Below are 18059 nucleotides of genomic sequence, written 5' to 3'. Positions count from 1 at the left end.
GTGCCTGATTCTCCGGGAGTCTCTGAGCCGGCTGGTATTCTCAGAGAGGGAGTAATTTTGTCTGCCATTTCCCCAGATTTGCGACGAGGGCTGCAAAAATTTCAGGCTGATAGGCCTGATCGTTGTCCACCAGAGAGATTGTTTGTCCCTGATGGATGGACCAACAGAGTTATTTCTGAGGTTCATTCTTCGGTGTTGGCGGGACATCCTGGGATTTTCGGTACCAGAGATTTGGTGGCTAGGTCCTTTTGGTGGCCTTCCTTGTCGCGGGATGTGCGTTCTTTTGTGCAGTCCTGTGGGATTTGTGCTCGGGCTAAGCCTTGCTGTTCTCGTGCCAGCGGGTTGCTTTTGCCCTTGCCTATCCCAAAGAGGCCTTGGACGCACATTTCCATGGATTTCATTTCGGATCTTCCGGTGTCTCGGAAGATGTCTGTCATATGGGTGGTGTGCGATCGTTTTTCTAAAATGGTCCATTTGGTGCCCTTGCCTAAATTGCCTTCCTCCTCTGATTTGGTTCCTTTGTTCTTTCAGAATGTGGTTCGTTTGTATGGCATCCCTGAGAATATTGTATCTGACAGAGGATCCAAGTTTGTGTCCAGATTCTGGCGATCCTTTTGTGCTAAGATGGGTATTGATTTGTCTTTTTCGTCGGCTTTTCATCCTCAGACTAATGGCCAGACCGAGCGAACTAATCAGACGTTAGAGACTTATTTGAGATGTTTTGTTTCTGCTGATCAGGACGACTGGGTTACCTTTTTGCCACTGGCCGAGTTTGCCCTTAATAATCGGGCTAGTTCTGCCACCTTGGTTTCACCCTTTTTCTGCAACTCTGGTTTTCATCCTCGTTTCTCCTCGGGTCAGGTTGAACCTTCTGACTGTCCTGGGGTTGATTCTGTGGTGGATAGGTTGCAGCGGATTTGGAACCATGTGGTGGACAATTTGAAATTGTCACAAGACAAGGCCCAGCGGTTTGCCAACCGCCGCCGCGGTGTGGGTCCCCGACTTCGTGTTGGGGATTTGGTTTGGTTGTTTTCTCGGCATGTTCCTTTGAAAGTCTCCTCTCCTAAGTTCAAGCCTCGCTTTATCGGTCCTTATAAGATTTTGGAACTCCTTAACCCGGTGTCTTTTCGCTTGGACCTTCCAGCGTCTTTTGCTATTCATAATGTGTTCCATAGGTCCTTGTTGCGGCGGTACATGGTGCCTATGGTTCCTGCTGTTGAGCCTCCTGCCCCGGTTTTGGTTGAGGGCGAGTTGGAGTACGTGGTGGAGAAGATTCTGGATTCTCTTATCTCTAGATGGAAACTCCAGTATTTAGTTAAGTGGAAAGGCTATGGTCAGGAGGATAATTCCTGGGTTGTCGCCTCTGATGTTCATGCGGCTGATTTGGTTCATGCCTTTCACGCTGCTCATCCTGATCGCCCTGGGGGTCTTGGTGAGGGTTCGGTGACCCCTCCTCAAGGGGGGGGGTACTGTTGTGAACTGTGTTTCTGGGCTCCCTCTGGTGGTCACTAACGGTATTGTGTTAGGTATGTCTTGTTGCAGGCCTGAGCTCCAGCTGTGTCGTTAAGCAGCGGGTGTTTCCTATTTGAGTCTCCTCTGGACTCAGTCTCTTGCCTGGCATCGTTGTATCCAGACCTATTTGGTCTCCGGATTCCTTTCAGTCTGCCTCATGCAAGAAAAGCTAAGTCTGTTTTGTACAATTTGGATCGTTTGCATTATTCAGTGTTTTTGTCCAGCTTGCTTTACATTTGATTTTTTGACTCGCTGGAAGCTCTAGGGGGCTGATATTCTCCCTCCACACCGTCAGTCGGTGTGGGGGTTCTTGAATGTTCAGCGTGGATGTTTTGTAGGGTTTTCTGCTAACCGCATAGTCCACTATCTATTTTCTGCTATTTAGACTATTGGGCCTCACTTTGCTGAATCTAGTTCATCTCTACGTTTGTGTTTTCCTCCTGCCTAACCGTTATTATTTGTTGGGGGCTTTCTATATCTTTGGGGTTCAATTTCTCTGGAGGCAAGCGAGGTCTTATTTTTTCCCTCTAGGAGTAGTCAGTTCTCCGGCTGGCTCGAGACGTCTAGAACCAACGTAGGCACGTTCACCGGCTACTTTTAGTTGTTTGTGTTAGGATCAGGTATGCGGTTAGCCCAGTTTCCACCTCCCTAGAGCAGTATTTATATTTTGCTATCTTGCCGGAATATCAGAGATCCTCTGCCATTGGGATCATAACAGTCCGCCAGTCACACAGCTCAGTGATGTCGCCATGGAGGAGGGAAGAGTATTCTAGTGGCCACCTAGGATGTTCTAGTGACCTCCATGCCCAAGAGAGGTAAGGCAATGCTGGAAAATAATGGTGGCCACACAAAATATTCACACTTTGGCCATTTTCACTTAGGGGGTGTACTCACTTTTGTTGGCAGCGGTTTAGACATTAATGACAGTGTGTTGAGCTATTTAGAGGGCACCACATTTACACTGTTATACGAGCTGTACATTGTATCAAAGGGTCAGATCTTGTGTTGTAAAACTAAAAGATATAATAAAATATTTACAAACGTGAGAGGTGTACTCGCTTTTGTGATATACTGTACATACAGACTAGGACATTTTCCTTAGAAGTGAAAGATACTTTATCAGAGTAGAAATTCCAAAATGTTTTTATTTTTTTGCAGAAAAATATTAAAAAGGGGTTGTCCAGTACATAATATTAAAAAACAAAATCATCAGATATTCACCTACTGAACTGTCACCGCTCCTCCACACCACTGCCTGTGTGTCCCCACCTGTCTCTTAGTTGCCTCTTCCAGCAAAGGGACATCACATGGCTAATCGGCTACAGCAGACACTGATCGGATGCAGCGGTGATGTCCCTTTATTCTCAACAGGAGTCCTAGATGTCAGACCCCAAGCAATCAGTAAGTGATGGCAGAATCCTATTTTTTTAGCTTCAATCATGCTCACCATATTTAGTTAACCTTTCCTAAACTTTTCTCATGCTTTTAGAAAAAGTAAAATGTATTCTGCCCTTCGAAAATACCACACATTCCAGAATGACCCAGATCCCCTGAAGAATCAACATACTAAATATGCGAAACGCACATTGGTGACTTTTTTTCTGTGTGATTAGCTTGCAGCTGTGGGAGCTTTTTTTTCTCAAATACCTATAATATGATACTTGTATGTCTACATATACATTTATGGCCACTGTGTCATTTACATGTATACCAAAATATGCTCATGCACTCTTATTTTCCTTCATTGTTGCAAGTCGGCATACCCTGCTTGGTTACCAATGGGCTGTTTTGACAATCTTTTTGCTCTCGTTTGTCTCTTTTATAATATACACTCACCAGCCACTTTATTAGGTACACCATGCTAGTAACGGGTTGGACCCCCTTTTGCCTTCAGAACTGCCTCAATTCTTCGTGGCATAGATTCAACAAGGTGCTGGAAGCATTCCTCAGAGATTTTGGTCCATATTGACATGATGGCATCACACAGTTGCCGCAGATTTGTCGGCTGCACATCCCAAAGATGCTCCATACAAGGCAGGATGGATCCATGCTTTCATGTTGTTTACGCCAAATTCTGACCCTACCATCCGAATGTCGCAGCAGAAATCGAGACTCATCAGACCAAGCAACGTTTTTCCAATCTTCTACTGTCCAATTTCGATGAGCTTGTACAAATTGTAGCCTCAGTTTCCTGTTCTTAGCTGAAAGGAGTGGTACCCGGTGTGGTCTTCTGCTGCTGTAGCCCATCTGCCTCAAAGTTCGACGCACTGTGCGTTCAGAGATGCTCTTAGGCCTACCTTGGTTGTAACGGGTGGCGATTTGAGTCACTGTTGCCTTTCTATCAGCTCGAACCAGTCTGCCCATTCTCCTCTGACCTCTGGCATCAACAAGGCATTTCCGCCCACAGAAGTGCCGCTCACTGGATTTTTTTTCTTTTTCGGACCATTCTCTGTAAACCCTAGAGATGGTTGTGCGTGAAAATCCCAGTAGATCAGCAGTTTCTGAAATACTCAGACCAGCCCTTCTGGCACCAACAACCATGCCACGTTCAAAGGCACTCAAATCACCTTTCTTCCCCATACTGATGCTCGGTTTGAACTGCAGGAGATTGTCTTGACCATGTCTACATGCCTAAATGCACTGAGTTGCCGCCATGTGATTGGCTGATTAGAAATTAAGTGTTAACAAGAAGTTGGACAGGTGTACCTAATAAAGTGGCCGGTGAGTGTAGGTCAACAATAAATTAAGAATTTTTATAGCTTAAAAAAAACTCTCCTTTCTGCGATATATTTTGGGATGTGACTCACCAGAGAAAACTCTCTGCAGACACTGAACAAGAAGGGAATGTATTGTATCAACCAGTTCATTTTAAGAAACAGTAACCAACTATGAACCCCCTTAATATTCCTTACCTGGGGGTGACAGGTCCGTGATGTGATGCATAATGTAGCTTCATTCTCCTCCTGACGGTCAAGGCAAACTCACAAAGAATCTTGTAATGTCGGCAACCTTTGAAACCAAGGAAAGAGCAAGCAAATGAATATTTACCATAGTGCTCTGTAGTTGGTACAAGTTATCATTTTAGATCACACCCCTTTAATTCCCCCTCAATGCCAATTCAACGTCACCTAGGATCACAGAGACAAGAAGGAATGATACGTGCAAATTGTGCCCTAAAATAGCCCACAATCTATAAAACAGGATCATCCCCTGCTGGAAATCAGTGGACATTGCAGCTGTGTCCTATCTGTTGTCATTATCTGTGACACCCACAGAAAGGAAGTAAAGACAAGCTTAGGAACCTGAGGAATGTGGCCAGGTGACAGATGGTCACAACCTGGCTTCTCTGAACATCTCCATGGAGCCAGGTGACCGGTGGGTCCAATGTCATGATTCCCCAATGGCATGGGAACATCAGAAACACAAAAATAACAGACTAGCTCTCGGGTGATGGAAACTCAAGCTGACCGTGACCTAAATCTACCACACAACTAACAGTAGCCAGGGAGCATTCCTACGGCTGCCTAAATGCCACGCGCCAGCCGGAGAACTAACTACGCCTGGAAGAGGAAGGAACAGACCTGGCTTACCTCTAGAGAAATTCCCCCAAGATGATAGTAGCCCCCACATATATTAACGGTGAGTTCAGAGGAAAAGACATACACAGTATGAAGGTAGATTTAGCAAAGCGAGGTCCACTTACTAGATAGAGGAAGGATACAAAAGAGGACTTCACGGTCAGCTGAAAAACCCTTTCAAAAACCCATCCTGAAATTACTTTAAGACTCCTGTGTCAACTCATGACACAGGAGTGGCAATTTCAGTCCACAAGAGCTTCCAGTAACAGGAAATGACAAAACTGTAAACTGGACAAGAAATACAAAACAATAAGGACAAGAGTCCACTTAGCTGATCAGCAGACTAGTAGCAGGAACATGCAACTGAATGACTCAGGTTACAATGATGACCGGCAAGGAAGTGACTGGAGAGCAAGGCTAAATAGGGAACTCCCAAAACTGATGGAAGCAGGTGAGCTGAGGCAGAAAAGCACACACAAGTCTCCAGTACCACCAGCCACCACCAGGGGAGCCCAAAAAGCGGATCACAACAGTACCCCCCCCCCTTAAGGAGGGGGCACCGAACCCTCACAAGAACCGCCAGGGCGACCTGGATGAGCCCTATGAAAGGCACGAACCAAATCCGAGGCATGAACATCAGAGGCAGTTACCCAAGAATTATCTTCCTGACCATAGCCCTTCCATTTAACCAGATACTGGAGTCTCCGCCTGGAAATACGGGAGTCCAAGATCTTCTCTATAACATACTCCAATTCACCCTCAACCAGCACAGGAGCAGGAGGCTCAGCAGAAGGAACCACCGGCACCTCGTATCTCCGCAACAACGACCGATGGAACACATTATGGATAGCGAAAGATGCCGGAAGGTCCAAACGAAAGGAAACAGGGTTAATAATCTCCAAAATCCTATAGGGAACGATGAACCGAGGCTTAAATTTAGGAGAAGAAACCCTCATTGGGACAAAACGGGAAGACAACCACACCAAGTCCCCAACACGAAGGCGAGGACCAACCCGACGCTGGCGGTTAGCAAACCGCTGAGTCCTCTCCTGGGACAAATTCAAATTGTCCACCACTTGTTCCCAAATCCGATACAACCGATCCACCACAGCATCTACTCCAGGACAATCCGAAGACTCCACCTGACCAGAAGAAAAACGGGGATGAAACCCCGAATTGCAAAAGAAAGGGGAAACCAAAGTGGCCGAACTAGCCTGATTATTAAGAGCAAACTCCGCCAACGGCAAAAAGGCAACCCAATCATCCTGATCCGCAGACACAAAACACCTCAAATACGTCTCCAAAGTTTGATTAGTTCGCTCCGTCTGGCCATTAGTCTGAGGATGGAAGGCAGACGAAAAAGACAAATCAATGCCCAACCTGGCACAGAATGCCCGCCAAAATCTAGAAACGAACTGGGTACCCCTATCAGAAACGATATTTTCAGGAATACCATGCAAGCGAACCACATTTTGAAAAAACAAAGGAACCAACTCAGACGAGGAAGGCAACTTAGGCAATGGCACCAAATGAACCATCTTAGAAAAACGGTCACACACCACCCAGATAACAGACATCCTCTGAGAGACAGGAAGATCAGAAATAAAGTCCATCGAGATGTGCGTCCAAGGCCTCTTCGGAATAGGCAAGGGCAACAACAACCCGCTAGCCCCAGAACAACAAGGCTTGGCCCGAGCACACACATCACAAGACTGCACAAAAACACGCACATCTCGAGACAGAGATGGCCACCAGAAGGATCTAGCCACCAAATCCCTGGTACCAAAAATTCCAGGATGACCCACCAGCGTAGAAGAATGAACCTCCGAGATGACTCTACTGGTCCAATCATCAGGAACAAACAGTCTACCAGGTGGACGGCGATCAGGTCTATCCGCCTGAAACTCTTGCAAAGCACGTCGCAGATCTGGGGAAATAGCGGATAATATCACCCCATCCTTAAGGATACCTGTACGTTCCGAATCACCAGGGGAATCAGGCTCAAAACTCCTAGAAAGGGCATCCGCCTTCACATTCTTAGAACCTGGTAGATATGAGACCACAAAATTAAACCGAGAGAAAAACAACGACCAGCGCGCCTGTCTAGGATTCAGGCGCCTGGCAGACTCAAGATAAATCAGATTCTTGTGATCAGTCAAAACCACCACCTGATGTCTAGCACCCTCAAGCCAATGACGCCACTCCTCAAATGCCCACTTCATGGCCAAAAGCTCCCGATTACCGACATCATAATTTCTTTCGGCGGCAGAAAATTTTCGAGAAAAGAACGCACAAGGTCTCATCACTGAGCAATCGGAACTTTTCTGCGACAAAACCGCCCCCGCTCCGATCTCGGAAGCATCGACCTCAACCTGAAAGGGGAGAGAGACATCGGGCTGGCGCAACACAGGGGCAGACGAAAAGCGGCGCTTAAGTTCCCGAAAGGCCTCCACAGCGGCAGAGGACCAATTGGCAACATCAGCACCCTTCTTAGTCAAATCCGTAAGAGGCTTAGCAACACCAGAAAAACCAGTTATAAATCGACGATAAAAATTAGCAAAGCCCAAGAACTTCTGAAGACCCTTTAGAGAAGTAGGCTGCGTCCAGTCACAAATAGCCCGAACCTTGACAGGGTCCATCTCAACAGAAGAAGGGGAAAAAATGTACCCCAAAAAGGAAATTTTCTGAACCCCAAAAACACACTTAGAACCCTTTACACACAGAGAATTCTCCCGCAAGACCTGAAAAACCCTCCTGACCTGCTGAACATGAGACTCCCAGTCCTCAGAAAAAATCAAAATATCGTCCAAATACACAATCATAAATTTATCCAGATATTCACGGAAAATATCATGCATAAAGGACTGAAAATCTGAAGGTGCATTAGAAAGGCCGAAAGGCATTACTAAATACTCAAAGTGGCCCTCAGGCGTATTAAATGCGGTTTTCCACTCATCCCCTTGCTTAATTCGCACCAAATTATACGCCCCACGGAGATCAATCTTGGAGAACCACTTAGCCCCCCTTATGCGAGCAAACAAATCAGTAAGCAGCGGCAACGGATACTGATATTTGACAGTAATTTTATTCAGGAGTCGATAATCAATACAAGGCCTCAGCGAGCCATCCTTTTTAGAGACAAAGAAAAACCCAGCTCCTAAAGGTGATGAAGAAGGACGAATATGTCCCTTTTCCAGAGACTCCTTAACATACTCTCGCATGGCAGCATGCTCAGGCACAGATAGGTTAAACAAACGACCCTTTGGAAATTTACTGCCTGGAATCAGATCTATGGCGCAATCACACTCTCTGTGGGGAGGGAGAGAACCAATTTTAGGCTCTTCAAAAATATCCCCAAAATCCGACAAAAATGCCGGAATCTCAGAGGGAATAGATGACGAGATAGGAACCAAAGGTATGTCCCCATGAGCCCCCCGACATCCCCAGCTTAACACAGACATAGTTTTCCAGTCCAGTACTGGGTTATGAGATTGTAACCATGGTAATCCAAGCACTAAAACATCATGTAAATTATGCAGCACGAGGAAGCGAATCATCTCCTGATGGTCTGGAGTCATACGCATAGTCACTTGCGTCCAGAACTGTGGTCTATTACAAGCCAGAGGTGTAGAATCAATACCCTTCAGAGGTATAGGAACTTCCAGAGGCTCCAAATCAAACCCACAGCGCCTGGCGAAGGACCAATCCATGAGACTCAGAGCGGCGCCAGAGTCCACATAGGCATCCACGGTAATAACTGATAATGAACAAATCAGAGTTACAGACAGAAGAAATTTAGACTGTAAAGTGCCAATAGAAACAGACTTGTCAACCTTCCTAGTACGTTTAGAGCATGCTGATATAACATGCGCGGAATCACCACAGTAGAAGCACAAGCCATTTTTGCGCCTATAATTTTGCCGCTCGCTTCTTGACAGAATTCTGTCACATTGCATTTTCTCTGGCGTCCCTTCAGAAGATACCGCCAAATGGTGCACGGGTTTGCGCTCCCGCAAACGCCGATCAATCTGAATCGCCATTGTCATGGACTCATTCAGACCTGTGGGCGTAGGAAACCCCACCATGACATCCTTAACGGCATCAGAAAGGCCCTCTCTGAAATTTGCCGCTAGGGCACACTCATTCCACTGAGTAAGCACAGACCATTTACGAAATTTTTGGCAGTATATCTCAGCTTCATCTTGCCCTTGAGACAGGGCTATTAAAGCTTTTTCAGCTTGAATCTCCAAATTAGGTTCCTCATACAGCAACCCTAAAGCCAGAAAAAACGCATCCACATTGAGCAACGCAGGATCCCCTGGTGTCAATGAAAATGCCCAATTTTGAGGGTCACCTCGCAGCAAAGAAATCACAATCTTAACCTGCTGAACAGGATCTCCAGAGGAATGAGGTCTGAGTGAAAGGAATAATTTACAATTACATTTGAAATTCAGAAACCGAGATCTATCTCTGGAAAATACCTCTGGTGTAGGAATCTTAGGTTCAGAAATAGGAGTACGTATAACATAATCTTGTAAATTCTGAACCTTCGTAGCAAGATTATTTAAACCTGCAGCCAAACTCTGAGGGTCCATCCTTAAACCGGAGAGATCAGAGCCATTCAAGGATTAGAAGGAGAGAAAAGCAAGGCTGTAAATAGAGCAGAAATACAACTGAGCCAACAAAGTGGCAAACATGAAAGGGGAAAAAAAAAAAAAATCTACAGACTTCTTTTACTCTCCTTTCTTCTGCCAATTACTTTAACAGTGGCCGGTCATACTGTCATGATTCCCCAATGGCATGGGAACATCAGAAACACAAAATTAACAGACTAGCTCTCGGGTGATGGAAACTCAAGCTGACCGTGACCTAAATCTACCACACAACTAACAGTAGCCAGGGAGCATTCCTACGGCTGCCTAAATGCCACGCGCCAGCCGGAGAACTAACTACGCCTGGAAGAGGAAGGAACAGACCTGGCTTACCTCTAGAGAAATTCCCCCAAGATGATAGTAGCCCCCACATATATTAACGGTGAGTTCAGAGGAAAAGACATACACAGTATGAAGGTAGATTTAGCAAAGCGAGGTCCACTTACTAGATAGAGGAAGGATACAAAAGAGGACTTCACGGTCAGCTGAAAAACCCTTTCAAAAACCCATCCTGAAATTACTTTAAGACTCCTGTGTCAACTCATGACACAGGAGTGGCAATTTCAGTCCACAAGAGCTTCCAGTAACAGGAAATGACAAAACTGTAAACTGGACAAGAAATACAAAACAATAAGGACAAGAGTCCACTTAGCTGATCAGCAGACTAGTAGCAGGAACATGCAACTGAATGACTCAGGTTACAATGATGACCGGCAAGGAAGTGACTGGAGAGCAAGGCTAAATAGGGAACTCCCAAAACTGATGGAAGCAGGTGAGCTGAGGCAGAAAAGCACACACAAGTCTCCAGTACCACCAGCCACCACCAGGGGAGCCCAAAAAGCGGATCACAACAGTCCAAATCCTGGTTGCCCCAAACTTATCCCTGGGTTCAGTGATAGTCAATGGAGCAGATTTCTATGCTTTCAGCTGGGGCCATAGTCCCTAAGCTGGCATCCTGTAGAATATCAAATCAGTGTCCCTCGTGATGGAGCCATGATGTCCTGGCTGCTATCATGTGGAGTGTTCCTGGCTGTGGTTTTGTAAAGAGTCTCTGGTTCACCTTGCAGAATGATAGAATTACTTTTTTAAACCAACATCTGTGTTTCAGGTCATCATCCACAGCTCAGGGGGGAGGTGGGATGAGTTTAACTCTCATTGTTTAAATACTCAAACAATTTGCATAGTTTTTCCTCCTCTGTTTTGCAAGTCAACAAGCCACAGGGCCCTGTTGTGAACTGTGTTTCTGGGCTCCCTCTGGTGGTCACTAACGGTATTGTGTTAGGTATGTCTTGTTGCAGGCCTGAGCTCCAGCTGTGTCGTTAAGCAGCGGGTGTTTCCTATTTGAGTCTCCTCTGGACTCAGTCTCTTGCCTGGCATCGTTGTATCCAGACCTATTTGGTCTCCTCCGGATTCCTTTCAGTCTGCCTCATGCAAGAAAAGCTAAGTCTGTTTTGTACAATTTGGATCGTTTGCATTATTTAGTGTTTTTGTCCAGCTTGCTTTACATTTGATTTTTGACTCGCTGGAAGCTCTAGGGGGCTGATATTCTCCCTCCACACCGTCAGTCGGTGTGGGGGTTCTTGAATGTTCAGCGTGGATGTTTTGTAGGGTTTTCTGCTAACTGCATAGTCCACTATCTATTTTCTGCTATCTAGACTATTAGGCCTCACTTTGCTGAATCTAGTTCATCTCTACGTTTGTGTTTTCCTCTTGCCTCACCGTTATTATTTGTTGGGGGCTTTCTATATCTTTGGGGTTCAATTTCTCTGGAGGCAAGCGAGGTCTTATTTTTTCCCTCTAGGGGTAGTCAGTTCTCCGGCTGGCTCGAGACGTCTAGAGAACCAACGTAGGCACGTTCACCGGCTACTTTTAGTTGTTTGTGTCAGGATCAGGTATGCGGTTAGCCCAGTTTCCACCTCCCTAGAGCAGTATTTATATTTTTGCTATCTTGCCGGAATATCAGAGATCCTCTGCCATTGGGATCATAACAGGGCCCCACACAATGGTCAATCAACATATTATCAAACATCGATTGTTCAATGACCCTGCATCCCTGTCTTGCAAAGATAGCAGACAATAAGCTACGACAAAAATCAACTCAAAAGTCAAGGTAAAAGGCTCATATGAAAAATATTCTGTGTTTCTTGACCAACCCAAAAAAAAACAAACTCAAAAGTCAACATAAAGATAATAGCGTATGTCTCCTGGTGACAGAATTTACGTCTGCATAATTAAGATTAAATGCTGTGCCATCACAAAACATTTTCAATAATTATATGAACCCTTTCCAAGGGACTAACTAAAGGGAAGGAGGGAAAGAGGAAGCAGCTGCACCCCAGATCAGTATTTATAAGCATAAGGGGGCAGAGTTATAGATTTTGCATTGGGATGTGGAGGCTCAACCTAAAAGGTTTTATGGGACTTGAATATAAAATGTTCTGTAATGATATCAATCACCCTCACTGATCAGTTGGGTCACGAGGTAAGGGAAGTAACACAGCTCCATATATTGTGAAGTGGCCATGAATGGTACTGCAGGCTTTCTTCCATTAAATTGTACAACGGTACAATACCGTTTGTGGACACTATTTAATTTTTGGATTTTAGTGGTGTACCATGGCATCTTTAATCAGTTGATCAATGTGGGTCACTGATCTGATGTTGATAGCCTACACTAAGGCCACGTCATCAGAAAATCCCTTTAAAGGACGATACAGACAATTATATTTTTTTTAATGTATATGCCTCTTTTTTGGGCTAAAATTAATTTTTGCAATCAGGTTAATAAAAATCTTGGGTTTTTTTATAGACTCTTGGGTATCCTGCATATTACTGGCAGCAAAATGAGTTAACTGAGAACTGTCATTGAGCTCGTTCTGAAGAGGAATTTTAACTCTCTTTTATCTGTCTTTTTTAGCTGATTTGTAACCACACCAAAGCTGAGCCGAACTTTGATGAAGTCATAAATCAGCACAGAAGAGTTCAGAAAAAGACAAACTCCCCTCCAAAACGAGCCCACTGACGGATTCTCAGTTAACCCATTCTGCAGGAAATAAAAGAGCTGCCAAATATTTGAAGTAAACCGATTGCAAAACATCGATTTTTTGGCACTTGGCGTCGCCTCTCTTACTGCTAAAAAATACTTCCAGCCAAATAAACTTTATGATTGGGACATTAAGCTATATTTATAGATAACCATTATAGGATAGCTGCTCTGTCACATTGCCCGTCTGGAAGAGCAAGAAGCCAACCTGAATCTTCAACGTTAAAGATACTTTAATGTAAAAAAAAAAAAAAAAAAAACTGAAAAGGAAAAAAAAAAATTGTGAAAAATGATTTAAAAAAAAATGCTCGGCTACCTGCTAACAACTGGTTTGTTAGTTAATAGCTACAGGCAAGGCCAAAGTCAGTTAATACTCCAGCTGTCCAGTCATTAACTGCAGTAAAGACTGATTTTTAGAAGGCTATTGCCGTTATAAAATATTCTCAAAAGATTATACCAGCAATAACGTGGAGAAAAAAAGCAGCGTATTAGTGGTTCTAGTCTAACTCTATGGCTGCATTTGAAAAATTGGTCATTCCCAAACGGTCTATAACCTATTTTCCTACAGTCAAAAGCAAGTTGAGCTCGGCTGACTTTATAGTATCAGGCAATAAAAATATTGGCTAGGTTAAATTGTCAGTGTATTACGACATTAACCATTATTTCACTGTGTTTAATTTGGCTGTTTGCAGAATCTATGATTATTTAATGTGGAAGTAAGAAGCTAAAAATCGGCCGCCGCTTTCGAGACCCTTTTTTTTTCCTCTCTCCCCCCTCTACTAAAATTAAATGCACATATTTCAGGCCGGTAAATGGTACTTTGTACAATGTTGTTCCAGCGACCGGCCCTTGTTCTACTCAATATATTTACATTCAATGTGTGACATTATTCCTTTTATAATTTATAAAGGAGCCGGATCTGTTCGCTAGTTCGCTGGGTAAAAAGGCTCGTTTATTGAAGCTCACGGGAGGAAAACCGTGGCTGAGCGCTTGTAATAAAAGACGTTTCGAAGGGCACGTGTAGGTGATGTATTTGCAGTGGCGGCAATAAGACTGGCAGGTGGGTAGTTTGCATCAGGATTAATATGTTTGGCTTGAAGGTGGAATTAAGGAGGTGGATTGGTGTGTCGGAGCCAAAAAAATAATGTGGTTCTATCAACCTGTCGAAGAAAGAGGTGACCAAAAGGTAAAGGGTGACCAGATGCTTTTGAAGACAAAATCTTGGAGGGACTGGTCGTCTATCTAATATACATATGGTGATGTCCCAACCCACCCCTGCTGACAGGAGATGTTAGACTGGACATGCTGAATTCTAAGATGTCCAATACTTTTGATCTAAGAGGGTGGAAAAAAGACAAGTCCATTAAGTTGAACTGAGGGATGCAAAATGATAAAGGGGATGGTGATAACTTGCTAATCAGTTAGGGTTCCACGACCAGGACCTCCACTGATCCCAGGATTTAAGTTCTTGAAAACCCCATTGGAATAGAGTAATTGTGAAGCATGAATCACTGCTCCAATCGTTCACTATGGGATTGCTGGAGATAGTTGAGAACTGTACTCTATAGAGTAGTGTTGCATAGAGAACAAATGTAAGAGACCCCCACTGATCCACAAGTCATCATCCATCCTATAGATAAAGTGTGTTCCCATCATAAAAAGTTAACACATTTGGGTATCAGATGAGGGCAGGATATTGAAGCAGTTGGGACACATTCAATTCTACCCATAATGAATTCTGCCCAAAATGGTAAAGAAGCTGTGAGGTCCTTCAAAGATCAAATGTGAACTGCATTCATAGCTTTAACTTGTCATGGTCGCCTGGCAGCTCCAAAATGGCTATCACAAACAAACTTGGTGCTATCTACAGAACGCACTGGCCTTCACCCTTTAAACCCAGTCCAGGCATCTGGACATGTAGAGGTCACGGGGCTGGGCCATGGATTTAGCTGCCGTTTGGTGGTGCAAGCTGACAAGAAGGATGGTCAGGTAGCTGGGTCAGAACCAGAAGGTAACTTGTCAGGGACCAAAATCTTAAAGCAAGTGGTAAGTCAAGTGTCAAGCTAACGTCATAGAACGGGAAAATCAGTAGAAAAAAAACAGGAACACAGTAAAAATATATATCAGGATAAAAAAGATATTCCTCGGTCCAAGAGCAGAGCAGGATTAGGCCGGGGTCACACTCAGTGTAGGGAAATACGGTCCGTTTTTTACGGCCGTAATACGCAGTAATTGTCCCAAAACACTGTTCCGTATTCAATGCGAGGATGCGATTTTTAAGCACAAATTTATCCGTGTGACATCCGTATGGCATCCGTATGGCTTCCGCACGGCGTTTTTTTCTCGCAGGCTTGCAAAATGGACATATCATGGATCCATCAGCTCATTTATTCTTAAAAATATATATACAGTCTATATATATATATATATATATAGATATATATATGTCAGTGAGACACACATAAATATATATATATATATATATATATATATATTTATTTATATTTATATTTAATTCAGCGCTAGATAGCAGAAAAGCTGGTAATTCAATTGCCGGCTTTTCCTATCTCCTTCACAAACCCGACAGGATATGAGACATGGTTTATGTGACAATTCTGCAAGAGAAATGAATTAGTGGACCCTCTGGACCGTGACGACGATCCCCTCACGGATGAGCTGACCAGATGGACCGCCCCCTATACAGGGAGCTTTAGGGGCAGGCCCGTGAAGGACTATCGCCACGGAAGCTGGAGAACCAAGACAGACACGGAGACAAAATGGAGACGGGGAACCAGAGGAAACGGAGGAGACACCAGAGTGGCGAGAAGGGCAGAGACTCAGTACTGCAGAGATGCAGGGACTGCGGAGACACTGGATGGTAGAGACACAGAGCTGTAAGGATACTGAGACCGCAGAGGCACGGGAAGACTGAGACACTGGACTGCAGAGCAAAAAAGGGACTGCAGGGTCCCAAGAGGGCTGCGGTACGAAACTGCAAGGATACAGAAACTGCAGAGCTGCGGAAGGAGTGAGACACAGGGCTGCAGAGGTACCGGGACTGCAGGGTGAAGAGGAGACACGGGACTGCAGAAATACAGGAACTGACGGTGGAAGAAATAAAAAACGAAGCAAGGTTAGGTACAGAAGAACACTAAGACAAGCGTGTGGCCAAGAGCATTCGAAGAACCAAATGATCACCAGGCAAGGAAGAGTGGACGGAAACAGATTAGTATACCTGCACTATGCAGCACTTCCGGGTGACAGTCCTCCAGGGTGAAAGAGAGGAAGAAGACAGCGCCGGCAGGTAAGTTAGTAGTGCGCACGCGCAGAGCTGAACCTGGCATGCGCGTGCGTCGGACGGAAAGCAGAGGGCGGCGGCGTGTGCTGAGAGGAAGACGCAGCAGAGGAAGAGACACGCCGAGGACAGGTAAGTATGACAGGGTGCGGAGTGCGGACGCGACAGTGACGTGACAGTACCCCCGTCTTTACATCTCCCCTTACTCCTTAAACTGGAAAGAAACCTAGCTAAAATGCGCAGAGCCTGAATGTTCTCTCTGGGCTCCCAGGACCTCTCCTCAGGACCAAAACCCTTCCAGTCGACCAAAAACAAAGTTCTACCTCTAAGTTTCTTCATGGCCAAAATGTCCTTAACCTCAAAAACATCGTCCGCAGAAACAGGCGGAGGGGAAGAAACGGTTGAGGCATGAAACTGATTAAAAACTACTGCTTTAAGAAGAGACACATGAAAGGAATTGGGAATTTGCAGGGAGGCAGGTAATTTAAGCTTGTAAGAAACATCATTAATACGAGCCAGAACCTCAAAAGGACCGATGTAGTGGGGACCCAGCTTATGCGAAGGGATTTTGAGGTGAATAAACCTAGAAGAAAGCCAGACTTTGTCCCCAGGTTGGAATACAGGGGAATCGAGGCGTTTTTTGTCGGCGTGCCTCTTCACCTGAAACTGAGCTAGTTCGAGGGCAGACTTGGTCTCCTGCCAGACCCTGGAGAATTCTCTGGACAGAAGATCTACTGCTGGTACAGTAGAGACAGGAGGAACTGGTAGAGGAAGGCCAGGATGTTGTCCATAGACGATAAAAAATGGATATTTGGTAGAAGCTTCGCTGGTATGGTTATTATAAGCAAATTCGGCCTGCGGTAGTAAATCAGACAAAACATTCTGATGGGCATTGGAGAAATGATGGAGATAAGTCACCAAAATCTGATTGGTACGCTCCACTTGGCCGTTGGTCTGCGGATGGTAGGCTGAAGAAAAGTCTAGCGAGATGTTCATCGATTTGCAGAGAGATCTCCAGAATCGAGCGGTGAACTGGACTCCTCGATCGGAAACAATATGCTGAGGCAGACCATGAATACGAAAAATATGGTGGACAAAAATCCTCGCCAATTCAGGAGCCGAAGGTAAACAGGAAGAGCAATGAAATGGGCCATTTTAGAAAAACGGTCCACGACCACAAGGATGATGGTGCAACCAGAAGAACGAGGCAGGTCGGTGATAAAATCCACTGCAATATGTTGCCATGGAGTAGTAGGCACAGGAAGAGGATGCAGAAGCCCGGATGGTAACTGCCTAGGAACCTTGTTCTAAGCACAGGATGGACAGGAGACAATAAAAGCTCGGACGTCTTTTGAAAGGGTAGACCACCAATAGTAATGAGCTATGAGATTGAGAGTCTTCTTGAAACCATCATGACTAGCCACCTTGGAGGCATGTCCCCAGAGTAGAATGCGTCTCCTGTTCTCTTCAGAAACAAAAGTCTTACCCGGAGGTAATGAGGTTAAGGAGACCGGAGCAACCGTGATTACTCTTGTTGGATCAATGATGTGCGTTGACTCGTCCTCAGAATCCACCGACAAGAAGGATCTGGATAGAGCGTCGGCCTTGAAGTTCTTGTCTCCTGGCAGAAAACGGAGCTCAAGATCAAATCGGGCGAAGAACAGGGCCCACCTAGCCTGCCGAGGATTTAGTCGGTATGCAGAGCGAATATATGACAAATTCTTATGATCCCAATAGATTACAAATGGATGTAAAGCTCCCTCCAACAGATATCTCCTGTCACGCTCACACCCTGACTGGTGGGCGTTAGCTCGGGGGGTTTGTGGCCCCACTGTGCCACAAACCAGACTACCCTGGAAGGGGCGTGACTATGACAGCTGCCTGGGTTTTCACTGGAGCCTCTGATGGTGAGGTCAGGCTTGTGCAGCAGGCAGCTGCCAGGTGCTACTCCAGGGTGGTGTCTGGCTGTGGCTGCTGAT

Source organism: Ranitomeya variabilis, chromosome 2 (genome assembly GCF_051348905.1).
Source record: "Ranitomeya variabilis isolate aRanVar5 chromosome 2, aRanVar5.hap1, whole genome shotgun sequence".
NCBI classification, from domain to species: domain Eukaryota; kingdom Metazoa; phylum Chordata; class Amphibia; order Anura; family Dendrobatidae; genus Ranitomeya; species Ranitomeya variabilis.
The sequence above is the reverse complement of the archived record's forward strand: the minus strand, read 5'-3'. Positions refer to the sequence as shown.